The sequence below is a fragment of the Peromyscus eremicus genome, chromosome 17, assembly GCF_949786415.1.
Source record: "Peromyscus eremicus chromosome 17, PerEre_H2_v1, whole genome shotgun sequence".
Taxonomy (NCBI): Eukaryota; Metazoa; Chordata; class Mammalia; order Rodentia; family Cricetidae; genus Peromyscus; species Peromyscus eremicus.
Genome location: NC_081433.1, coordinates 4615482 through 4623761, shown reverse-complemented (window position 1 = coordinate 4623761; position 8280 = coordinate 4615482).

Genomic DNA, 8280 nt, shown 5'->3' with positions numbered 1-8280 from the left:
AGAGCAAATAGATGCACTCTCTGAGAATTCAACTGGAAATTGTCATCCAGTCTTTTGGAATCCCTAAACTACCTACACCCAGCCTACAAAGGGTGGAGGAAGGGTTTGAGCATATCAGTCCTTGACAGAGCACTCTGGGAGCCACAGAGAGCAGGCTGCAAGCTGTTCCAGGCTGATTGTGCGATATGCCATGAACGATTTGGAATAATCCATCCAAAGTAAATGTCAGCTCTCTGTACATGCATTCAACTTTTTAAAAATATGAAAGAGATTTGGGCGATTGGAGACAGTCATACTCATGGAAATATGGGGGTAGCTATAAGTTCTGCTGACTTCAAAATTTCTTCAGAAGAAGAGAACTTTCTTACACTCACAAAATCTTACCCAGTACCTTACTCATGAAACATGCATTTATTGAATTCTTCCTGTGTACAAAGTGCTATCTGTAACACTGTATCAAATGTGACTATCACCTCAGGTAGCTGCTCCTAAGGGGCTTACTTGCACGCAGAGCTGGACTCACTGCCAACTGATGAGGAGGTGGCTGAACTTTTGAGACAGCACAGTGGAAGCACAGGGCTCTGCCACACAGGTTTACAGGAAGCTGAAGCCAGGTGGGGCTAAGGCCCCGAGCTCAAAGCCCTGGCTTTAAGATCTGGAAACAGAAGTGTGGGATGGACATTGGAAGGGTGTAGTTTCCACGTGTTTTCTATGAACAGATCTATCATTAATGAAAAAATTGATAATAAGTTATAATTTATATAAAAACAAGAGGCTTCAGGTGAGAGATTCTTCAAAGCTGACAGGGCTGTGAGAAGGCCTGATGCACAGGTTATGAAGTAAGCTAGAGAGAGTGAGAGGGCAGGGAAAGGAGAGACGCTGTTGAGGCAGGGCCTGCCACATGGTTAACTGCTTATGGAAAATGCTCACTTGTTTAAAAGTATTTCTTGGGTGTCACTCACTGTATTAGCACGACAAATTCTGAGTAAAGTGGTAAATATTGTGCCCTGCCCATGTCACTCTATTGAGGACAAGCTTGCCATAGGCATGGCTTACCATGGACGCACTAGATGTCTATTGAGAACTCACTGGCTTTTTAAACCTTTTGTTAACTGATGAGTAGAGCGAGGCATGTCCAAGCATGGTATAGAATGGGAAGTCACTGTAGCAGGTGACTGTGGGGTTGTGTGTCAGAGGGAGCATAAGTAGCTAAAGTGAAAGTGATGGGCTGTGACTTGGAGGTGGAGGGACATCCTCCTCTGTAAAGCCTGAGCATTCTCAACCTTGAATAACAGAGTTTAGCATGTTCAGCTTCAAGCTGTCCAGTGTTTGTGGGAGAGGCTGCCTGTGGAGTAGGCAGGTTGGAAGAATCACAGGAACCAAGGGGTTTGAGCAGGAATGCAGAGAGATGGAATATGTTCTGGGATTGAAGAGATACTGAGACACATTTTACAAGGGCTGAAATGCATAGGGCATTGAGGTGAGATGTAGTCCTAGCTCTCAGGATGTGGGGGCAGCATGGTCAGAAGATCCAGGCCAGCCTGGCCTACAAGGACATACTTTCACAATAAACACAAACAAGACAACTAGACTAGATAGATAAATGGGAAGGCAGTTCCTAGGCTTGAGTGTGTGTGTGTGTGTGTGTGTGTGTGTGTGTGTGTGTGCATGCGCGCGCGTGCGCATGCATGTGTGTGCATGTAAGTATGTGTGTAGGTGTGTTCAGTGTGTGGAATCACAGAGTGTGTGATCCTCTGTGACTGTTTTCTTCTACTTAGCTTGCATGGTGTAGTGTCTCTCAGAAATACACTTGTGCCTTTTAACCAAATAATATTCCAAAGTGTGAATGAATCTCTGATATGATATTTTGTCCATATTTTAGCTGTTTTCCATTCTGTCTATCATGAAAACTGCTCCTAAGAATAGATCCAAGTTTTTAGGAGTGAATCCTTCCACTTTTCTTGGTGTACTGTGACAATAGGAGCCCTGTGTCTCTGTGTGACCCCTGGAAGGATGGCAACCTGTGTTCTAAAGTGACTCCAATAGGGCACACTCCATTTGCCCTTCAAGTGGCCTCCTATGTCTCCACTTCATTCCTTCTTGGTTGTAGGCAACCTAGCAGGTGTGAAGAAACACCTCACAGATTGTGATCTCACTGACAGCCAATGATGTAAGCTTTTTTGTAGGTGTGTGTTCGTCGGCCATTTGAACGTTCTTCAGAGAATTTTAATGAGTTCATTTGCCCAATTTTTATCTTTTTTTATTATTAAGTTATAGGGATTCTTCATGTATTCCAGGTATAAAGGTCCCTCTCAAAGATATATGATTGTGAAAATTTCCCCCATTTGGGGGTTGTCTTTTCACTTTCCTAAGGGTGTTCTTTGAAGCATGAATATTTCCTACTTTGAAAAAGTCAATGTTATTGCCTTATCACTTGAGTTTTTCTGTCATATCTAAACTGCCAGTGTCTGATGCAAGGTAACAGAAACTATCATCTGTGTTTTCTCCTGCGTGGGGAGGTCCTGAAATGTTACTCTTATTCAAGTTAAGGGTCTATTTTTAGTTAACTTTTACATGATAATTTGTATTATTTCAAGCATTTTTAATTTAGTGCATCCTGTTTTATGGCAACATTATCCTCTTTGCTGGAAATGTGCTCTGCTTAGGTGGGAGGAATTCTCACTCTGCTGTTGGGTGTGGAGGAATACTCTGCAAATGTCTGCTAGGTTCCTTGACTTGAGTCTGATTGGCTCCCACTCTTCATCCCCTGCCTAGTTGTTCCCCCAGTTGTTGAAATGGGATACTGCGAATCCAAGTGACACTTCCTGCGCTCCTGCCTGTGAACCCTGCTCTAGTTCATGGCGCTGCACTTAGTGTTAGTGGTGTGGAGTACGTGGCCACTCTCCAGGCATTTGATGTCTTTCATGGTGTGTTTAGTTGTGTCATATCGCTGTGTTTATAAATGGGCCACCTTCAGGACCTGTGCTGTTGTTGCACAATAAAACAGTCATTCTCTATCAAGTTAATTATAGCTTCGGCAACACTGTTTGTGTGATAATTTATTATGGGCAACTGACACATACAAATAAGAATACTTATTCAAAGCTCTGTAACTCGCAAATTATGGAAAGCCTGTCCTACAGTATTTATTTATGCAGAAAGCTGTTATTCTTATCCTAATAAGGCCAAGGGAGGAGATTTTCCAAATCTCATAATAACATGGATAGAAATAACAATGCCATTTAACATTTTTTTTTTCCCAGAAAGTAGTCCTTCTTAGAAACAGGTGAAAGCTTCTTCCCAGGGGAAAAAATAAAACAACTTCTTGTTTACAGTGATGGAGAGTTTTGCATGTTAAATATTAAACTGAAACTTCAAGCTTCTGAATATTAATAGCTCCATGGTGAGATGGGCATTCTTTTCTTAGAGATGGGTAGTCATGGACAGAGAGCCAGTTTCAACAAAGTGGGGTTTCTATTTTACAGAGCGAGAGTCTTTTGTGTAAATGTCTTTATTAATACAATGTGGGCGTGCTATTCACACCTAGGTCAAGATCTCTAGAATGCACAAAAGACAATCGAGGTCACACCTGATCTTTCTATTGCTGCAGAAGTGGTGTCCATCCTGCAGGAAAACAGGGTTACCTGTTCCTCTCACTACCAAGACCAAATGCATGACAAGGCAACTCAAGGGAGAAGGTCTTATTTGGCTCACCTTGGAAAGTGCCCTTGTAGAGGGAGCTTGCTCATATCTGGGTATTGCAGGAAGCAGAGCTGGATGGAATCAGGACCAGGCCAATCCCTGGGGATCCACTTCCTCAATGAAGCCGAAACCTCTTAAAAGCCCTATAACCTTCCCAAACAGTGCCACCATCTGGAGAAGGTGTTCAAATGGAAGCCTGTGAGGGGTGGAAGTCAAAGGAGGGAGGGGAGGGATTTGAGGATGAACATTTTGCTGGATAGTTCTCAACATGTTATGAGTAAGACAAGGGTAACTATTCAGCAAAATATTCTGATGTTAAGTAATGAAAGCAGATTTTCATATCTGATGACCTACAGACTGGGAGAGAGCTGGATGGGACAATCTTGTCCTAAGGCTGTGATATGGATGGACCTGATGCATTCCTAATCATGCCTGAAAGTCAGGATCAGATCAGAGCCATAGGACCAGAGAGCGGCTTCTAGAAACCATCTAGACTGACTTCCCTTGCCCCATTGATTTTTAGATCTCTTTCTTAATCCACACAAGGAGTCCTTTTAAGAAAAGAGAGCAAGCCCACTCTATTTGTAAAAAGAGCCTATTCTCCTCCTTCACAGTCTGTTCTTACAGGTTGTACTCATGACTGATGTGTCCAGTAGGCAGTCTAGTGAAATGGAGATGGCCTTCCTGTGTAGGAGAAAGCAAGAGAAATTCCATCTGACCAAAAAGAAGAGAAATCTTAGAAGAATTGTACAGTAGTAAATAGTAAATAAAGAAATAAGATTTGTCCATTACAGAAAATAAAAAGGGGCAGTATCTTTCACCAGAGAAGAATCTGAGAGAGGATGGTATATACTGCCTTGCAGAGACTGTCTGGCATAATCATTCTTCTGTTTGTCCTTAGGAAAGGGTTTCCCTGTAGGGCAGATTTCTAGTCTGCTAAAGCACCTAGCTCCCACTAGACCTTTGCAAATTAGGTGATCATTATGGTCCCCTTTGATAAGTAAATTAAATGAGGCCTAGAGAGGAGAAAGTAATTTTCCTAAATCAGACAGCCTACTCATGAGGGAGACACAGACTGCACCAGGTAACATTGACTTCTGGCATAAATTATCATCTCACAGAGTCTCCAGCAAAGCCTTTGGAGTTCCTTTATCACTAACAACTTTCCAATTTTATACCAAAATTCAGACAATGAGTTTGGGCAACACAGTAAAGCACCTGAAAGCGCTGCTTTGGAGGGAACTGTCTGTTGGTTCTGAGGGGTGGCTTCTGTCCGATGAGAAAGTTCCTGATTTGAAATGCTCCTGTCTCCCTACACATCTGAGGGACTTCTGGGGAAGGTTTTATGTTTATTTTTCTCCCAAGGGTTAAATCCCTTTGTGTTCTGTGGAATCATCAAATGCAGAAACTTCAGAAACTGATCACAAAATGCATGTTTACATTCTGGCTGCATTTGCTCGACATTAGACATTAGACGCTGTGAGCTGTGTTTCGCCTTAGCGCTAAACGAATTTCCAAGCTGAGTATCAGAGCCTCACATCCGTCAGACCATGCTTGCATGTTGACTGTTTTATGACTGAGCTGATGTGGAATAAACCATGGGAGATGAACAATAGTAGGCAGCAAGCACTGTTCTGTTCCCATGTGAACAGCTGCTAGTACAGTACCTCAGGAAGTGTGTACCGGCTTGAGAGTTAGAACCTTGAACACAGGGTAGAATTACCAAAACAGAAACAGGATGCCTGAAATTAGAGAAGGACTTGCAGAGTATTGACTAGCGAAGACAATTTAATTTGTAAGAAAGCTTATGAAAGAAAAGAATTTATATCATGCTGTGTCAGTGAGTCAGGAGATTTGAGTGTACAATATTGATTTCCAGCATGGTCACTCTGGTTTAAAGCAAGAGCTACAAAGACTGATTTTTCAATATTTGATTGTCAGTTGGAATTATATTGAGAGAAAAAGGTGCTGACAGTCCCAGAGCCTTCGTGTAAACACAACCCTTGTGGGTCATGGCTCTAGAAGAATGTTGACAGACATGTTCTTCAGGGGACTTTGGAATTTCTCATCTTTCTAATGAATCAGCTCCACAAAAGTTTCTCTTTTCTGGTAAGATATCCCATTCAGACACTGTGCTTGATCTTAAGTTGTACTTATTTAGTGTTCCAGAGGCATACAATTACACATTCTTACCATTTCTCTGTTCCATGAAACGTAAATAAATGGGCAAAATACCTAATATGCTTTTCAAAAATTAGAAGTGCCCCCATTTTTTTCCGTTTTTCTGATATCCTTCTGAGATAATCTTAATTTCATCCCGAGTTTGTCATCAGTTTAGTCCTTCACCATTTCATTGTCCTTCAGAATAAACAGTTCACTGTCCGAGCTACATTATCAGTGACCATTTTAACAGAACTCCAGAAGCCATGGAATAACATACAGCCCTGAGCATAGTGGAGCTGGGAAAGAGTCTGTCTCTCTCTATGTGGTCTCCTCACAGCAGCACTATGATCTTGTGCTTTCCGGGCCACTGGGATTTCCATGTGCAATTCAGAAATGGTTGTGGTCTGAATCTGCTATAAAGAGGTAAACTTTCTGGATGTTTCTTCATGTTTGTGTAATTCCACAGTTCTCATTTAGAAATTTGAATGAGTTATGGAACTCAGAGAAATGTATTAAATTTCTTATCTCGAGAATCATTCTATTTCTGGTGAGTTTGATAAATCAAAATTCCAAGCACAAACAAGATTCTTATGGCCTTGGGTTGACTTTTCCAAAGCAACTTTTAAATTTGAAGAGTTCACTACTTTTTCTGAGTGACGGTATTGTTGACAGAAAATCAAGCTGAAATTATTTGCAGAAAAGAGACAACATTGTGGAGGTGTGGTTTCAAAGTAAACACTTAGGGGACCAGTCATTTTCGTTAGATGCTTCTGAGAGCTTTTTATCCTGAATACCAGGAAGCCATTTTAAGGTTCTTAATTCAAAGCAGGCTATAAAATAGAATTGTGTCCCTCAAGTTGTAAACTACTTTTGAGAAATTACTAGTTAGCTCTAATTGTTATTCCCTGGACACCGATTTTGAGAAGAAAATTTTTACTGAATTGTGTTAAATTTAGAAATATACTATCATTAAATTGTAATTTCCCCTTGAATTCATACCAAGATAGCTTGCAAATTGGATCTGGTCTCCTCTGGTTTCCTGGGCTGTTTATCTGCATTCAAATAACAGGCATAGCCCATCTCCTAATCAAAGAGTGCAGGAGCCATTTCCTTCATGGCTGGGGTGTTCTTAGCTAGAGAACAGTGCAGGACATTGGAAGTGCAGAGTGTGTGCTCTGGGGTGGTCAGCTATATGCAGGAGTGTGCCCAGGCACTGCCACATAAAGGGTCTTTGAACTCCACACCGAAGGGGTTGGAGAGAGGAGTTGTTTGATCACTGTAGAAGGACTTATTTGAGCCCACATTTCTGCCACAACTGTTTCTTTAGTCCTATCAGACAAATGATTGTTCCCAATCTTAAAGAAAATCATTAAGCCCCAAGGAGAGAGATGGTTCGGTTGTTAAGGTGCTTGCCATCCCAGTAGCAATTCAGGACTCAAATCAGAGCTCTAGAACTCATGTAAAAAGCTAGGTATGGGGTGCATGCTTGTAATGTCAGCATTGGTGGGGTAGAGACAGGGAGATCCTTGGAGATCTTTGGCCAGACAGTGTAGCTGACTTGATTATCTCCAGGTTCAGTGAGAGTTCCTGCCTCAAAAAATATGAAGGAGGATGACAGAGAACCCCCACATAACACGTGTCTATAAAACAAACTTGATACACACTTTGCATGCACATGCAAACAATCATTGGGGTAAATATTTTCTAAGTCTGATGATATAAGATCAGTTTTTGTTTTCTTTGTATTCTGCTCTACAACTTTGGCAAATTTCTTTGTATTCATCCATCTATCCACTTTATGAATTTTATTGCATAAAACTCTCTGCTGAGCATTCTACTAGATGTAGCAAAATGGCATGTGAAGCATCAGGAACTATGTGCTTATGTATATGTATCAAAACATGATTGGGTACCCTAAAATATGCACATATTTTGTGATTTTTAATAGCACTTTAAAAAGCCAAACAGAAATAAAATCCATTTTTGTGTATCTCATTTACATGCTGTAAAATATTTGTCCATAATGCTTATATGCTTCGGTAAATTTTAGGCAGTTGGTAGAAAAGTGAAAACAAAGAGATAAGGGATGTTGGGATGGCAGGATGGCTCAGCGGGTACCAGCACTTGCTTCCAAGCCTGACAACAATAATTGGGGCCCCAGTCCCCGCCCAACAGTGGAAGAAGAACACGGACTCTCACAATTGTTCACTTACCTCCACAGGTGTGTGCACACACACAAAATTTTAAAAAGGAATGTTGAAGAAAACCACAGACATAGAAAAATAAATATAAAATATTTCAGTGCTTTAAAATTTATGAAATCATCATTTTATTATTGAAATCTACACAGAAGATGTTTAGAATCTCATATTTTACAAATAAAGGATTTTTGGTTTTGGCTTTTATTTTCTTTTA